This window comes from Atta colombica, unplaced genomic scaffold, assembly GCF_001594045.1.
Source record: "Atta colombica isolate Treedump-2 unplaced genomic scaffold, Acol1.0 scaffold155, whole genome shotgun sequence".
Taxonomy (NCBI): Eukaryota; Metazoa; Arthropoda; class Insecta; order Hymenoptera; family Formicidae; genus Atta; species Atta colombica.
Genome location: NW_017259245.1, coordinates 934,148 through 939,302, shown reverse-complemented (window position 1 = coordinate 939,302; position 5,155 = coordinate 934,148). Strand labels below are relative to the sequence as shown.

Genomic DNA, 5,155 nt, shown 5'->3' with positions numbered 1-5,155 from the left:
ATATATATATATATATATAGATAAAAATGAAATTGGTCTTCTATTCCACTCTCTTAAAAAGAGAGAAAATCAATTTTATACTTGGGGACATAAAATTTAGATTAATCCTCTTTGCACTCCGAAAAAAGTGTGGTTTATTGGTGTTGCGCTGTTGCACGGAGATATGTTCGTAGAGAGGTTTCGCAATAAGAAAGTGTACTTCATGACAGCGCATAACTCTTCTTACAATCTTGAAGATTAGACTATTTTTTACGAGTGCGTCTTGTATATCATTGTCGTTCGTCCTAAGTGAATATATACGCTGTTAAAATTGATAATGTTAAATTATTAGTTATTTTTAATTATTTTTGTAGTTTAAATAGTTTATAGTTTAAATATTTCCAATCGTCACTGCTCCTATCTAATATATATTGTTAATTTAACTAAAACAATTAAACAATTAAACAATTTAACTCAAGAAAATTCATTAAATTTAACTTAATTTTTGTTTATTCTGTACTAAGTACTTATTCTTTACTATATACGTTCATATGAACTAAGTTCTACAGAAATGAATTAATTTACATTTTGATACACATGAAAATTAAAAATAACAAAATGTTATTTAATTCCAGGGATCGGGTTATTATTATTCCTTTAATATTTAACAATATGGAGAGACAAAAGCGTATATTTTTCTTTTTATGACAGTATTACAATTGAACGTGACAGGAGCAGGTACTGATATTTAATTAGCAGAAAAAAAGCAGTAAATTTAAATTCGACTCGAGGCGACGTCGACAGACCGCAACTGTATTGTTGACTCGTATTATTGTCTGTCTAGCGGTGCGTTTCAACCGTTAAACGGAGACACTTTCGTATTGCGTTTCCGTTACCGCTGATAAAATCCCGCAGATCGCGCAGCGACGGCGTCGCCGTCAACAGTGTGATTTCGTGCGAGACGCCTTTTTACGAAGTCAAGTCGCGCTCACGTCGCGACGCGGTTCGCGCGGAATTCCAACGCTCCAAATTGAATTTCTCATTGTACAATACTCACGTAGAACCGGGGCTCCCGTCCGACCGACTGCTCGGCTTCACAGATACCCGTCGGCGGGTTTGCTCGCGCGTGAGACGCGCGTGTCATTGTTACTCCAGCAGGTCGACCGATAGCCGTCAGAACTTGTTTCGTGCTACTGCCTGATCGTGCGATCTGCAAACAAACGATATCTAATTGTGAATGTTTTTTTTATTTCACGTTACATTTCCTGCAGGAATCTACAATATATCTTTTGATATTTGTAGGATACTGCATATATTTTTTAAAATTAAATATCGAAATGATTTATCTTTGTTTACTTTGTGACATTTATGGATTGAGAAAATAATTTATTACAATTTGTCTGGTTCCGCTGAGGAACCAATGTAAAGCCTAAAGCAAATGTAAAGCCTAATACGAGTCGCTTCGTACTTTTAGTTGCTAATTGAGTTATCAACTTTAACACAATCTATCATTTTCTCAGCGGGAACATTAAGTGTTTACTTATAGGATTTTCAACTCGTTGAATAAACTAACGTAAATTTGAGGGAACGCTGGCACATGCGAAATTGTTCCTGTCTGATGGAAATATATTTCGAAATTGATGAAATAACATAAATAATATGTGACTTCCTGTCGGTACTATTTATATTTGCTTATTTCACAGAGCTGACTGAAAAAGTAAATATTGCCGGAATATTCCAAGGAGAATATTCCTGTTAATTCCTTTCCACTCTCGAGGCAGCGGATCGATATCAATTTTGAATCGCCCAGTACGATAGTTAATTTCAAGGATAATCTACTCTGTGTTAATTTATTAGACTGCGGCTAAGAGGCTCGATATTTTATGTGAGCATGCACACGCAATGGTCGATGAGAAGAAAGTTTTAAATCTTATCCAAGATCCTCCTAGAAAGAAATTCTTCGAGTACGCATTTTAGAATTGTTATTCTATAATTGTTTCATGTTACAATTTAAATATTAACATTTTTAATATTATTTTAAATATTAGTATTTTTAATATTATTTTAAATATTAGTATTTTTAATATTATTTTAAATATTAGTATTTTAATTTTTTGCATTATCATGTAATATTGGTAACAATGGTTCTCGAGTTGTTCGCTTCGAAGCTTGCGGCTGAATATCGATTTGCCAACATTGTGAACTTTAAAACTGCTGATTCCTTGCGTCTACCGCTGTAAAGCGTGAAACCGCTGTAAAAATCGATAAATGCGTTGATCCTGTTTTTTTCTCTTCGGACACAACGAATGAACTTTCTGCGTTTTTTTTTTTTCTTATGTGCTTGAGGGATGCAAAACTGTATGAGGGTGGCTAGAAAACTTGTAACCGTTTCTTCGTCCTGTGTTACCTCGATTCTTCCTTTTTTTCATTTTTTTTGTTCCTAATGGTATCTGCGTTTTTGCTTAGCGCGTTAATGAAGTTGCCACTGAACGTGGCACGAAGTAAACTTGCATGAAAAGATTTACCGTCTCGCCAGTATCTCTTAATAAAGTTCAATTATAATTTTGTGCACTGGATTAACTTTTACTAAGGATGTTACATAAAGATCATAAGTCGTTTATTTAATCTTTTATTAAGTAAGTAGTTTTTGCCAGAGATTACTTACGTTACACTTCGCACTATTTTTTGTTTGAGCTAGTTTGGAATTAATATAATAAATGTTCGAAATATTTCGTGCTACAAAATAAATATACATATATAGGTATATATAGGTATATAATATATAGGCATAACACTAAATAAAACATAAGAAACGAATTGAACTTTATACGTTCTTGTTAATTTTGATTGTGCAATTGATATAATAATTATTCAATAACTTTATATTAAATGAATTATAATATATTAGATATGCATATCATAATGTAATAGATTAATCCTTTGAATGAAAATAATTTTAAATTCTAATGCATTGAAAAATAAATTTAAAAAATTACAACGGGTTATTTAAATACATTTAAAATTTATCATCTTTATTTAACATTAATTAAAAATTTTTTTGTTTAATCAGGTTATTAAGTTAAGCTTATTAAGGTTATTAAGGTTATTAAGTTATTATGTTATTAATTGCGTAAAAAATTGAAATCAGTTTATTAGAGAGAAAATATGAAATCCAATATTCGCTTCGACATAGTTCGTTTTAGTCCATAATAAGTACAGCCTATATTGTTTCACAATTGACATCGTGCGTCCCTTTATACGATAGATTAATCGATAACGATTATTAAACTTATCCTTTAGCCGTTGTAGGATATGAATGAGCGATAACTTGCAGAATCATTTATAATTGGCGTTAAATTTAAGCAATTTTTGATCACGTCTAAATTGACACTGAAAATGTATATGAAACAGCATGAATATGTATATTCAAGAAATTGGATTGCTATTCGAAAACTTTGTCTTCTGAAACTACAATAGGAACGTATGTCTCTTGTTGCAGATTCGCGCAAATGAAGGATGTTAGATGAGGAAGTTTGCGGGACTGCCTGAATTGCAGGTAAGTGTATAACATAAAGTCATATGAATAATCTCTTGAGCAGAATGTGTATTATTTAATTAATAACGTGAGATTTTATTTCTGTATATTATACATTAATTCGTAATACAAAAATTTAATGAATGTAAAATGTATTTTATTAACAGATTTTATTTTAATTTTATTATGAATACTTCGCAAATAAATTATACGACATTGCATATTTTTAAATTATTTTGATAATTTTCTTAACAATTTGTTAAATTTTTTAAAAACTATTTAATGATATATATTAAAGTTATATCATATATTATAAAATCATATATTGTAAAATATTTTAATCATATTTTAATCATATTTTATAAAATTATGATGACAGTTACTTATTGTTACATTAATTTTCGATATTCACTTAATCGGCTAGAAAATTTCCATTTGACCATGCTATTTTTACCCGAAGCGAAACTAATTGATGTCTTATTAAAAGAGTATTCAATTACGTTTAATACCAGTCCTACATTGTCCTACGTATCGATCTAATCGAGTGTTATGACAACCTATCTTCTGCCTCAGGATCTAGAGTTATCCAGCTACACATTTAATCTAATCAACCACCTGCTCATGATTATCTTAGGAGGTCACGATATCACGTTATATATCATCCGATGTTAACTTTATTTAAGTTTAACTGTCTGTACAGCATCTCAAAATAACGTCGAATGAAACGTCAAAATTACGATTACATGGTATTTCCAAATGATCATTTTTTAAACAGATTTTTAATTTGAAGTATTACACACACACACACACACACGCACGCACGCACGCACGCACGCACGCACGCACGCACGCACGCACACGCGCACAAAATAAGAATTTATTTCAAAGACTCCTTTTGAAAAGAAAATCTTCGATACTTAATTATTTAAAACTATTTGATGTTCAATTGCTCACAGCATAATCATTATTGTTGAATTGGCATCATAAATGTTTTTATCTGCACAGAGATTAAGCTGATGTTAAGTTTAAGTTGAACGGTGATAGCTGTAGAAGTTATTTATATTTTTCAATTCCAATATTTTTCAATTTTCTTCGCTTTCTAATTCATGAAGTGTCAATGTTATACATATGAAGTACGTTTCAATTGAGCTTGTTCGCTAATCGACGACCTTGACTCACATCAGCTATGCTGAACTGGGCAATGCAGGAGCGTAATATTCTCACGGTACAGTTATGCCGTGTCAGTTTTGTCGTTGTGACATGCATGCATCTGCCGATTAAATCTTTCAAAGGAATTATAATTACTCAAGGTCGTCGAAATTTCTTGATATTGATCGTAATATTTCAATGATCTGTCGAATCTGTCTTCAGTCGTGACAATAGAACATTTAAGCTTTTAATTCTCTTTTCATTGTTGAATATTATCCTTCTCTTGAAAAACGTTTTATACAAGTAATTTTATATTATAATAAATATAAATATAAGATAGTAATTATTGCTGAAAGATCGTTGCATGCATGGAAGAACGATTTTACGAAATATCTAAAAATTTAATTAGACACAGATCTGAGAATAATTTTGTTAGATTGTCCAAATAATTATGTAGGAATTTCAAGCATGATGAGTTACTTAGTAATTGCA

General features: G+C 31.0%; 1 protein-coding gene across 2 annotated transcripts in view; it reads left to right on the top strand.

Annotated features, from left to right (window-relative positions):
- LOC108685709 (probable beta-hexosaminidase fdl) overlaps window positions 1-5,155 on the top strand; it is a 42,172-nt gene that overhangs the window by 19,679 nt on the left and 17,338 nt on the right. For both annotated transcript variants that reach the window (XM_018190643.1, XM_018190640.1), the window contains exon 2: window positions 3,479-3,535. The gene's annotated coding sequence lies outside the window, so the exon portion shown is untranslated. The remainder of the gene's footprint in view (window positions 1-3,478; window positions 3,536-5,155) is intronic.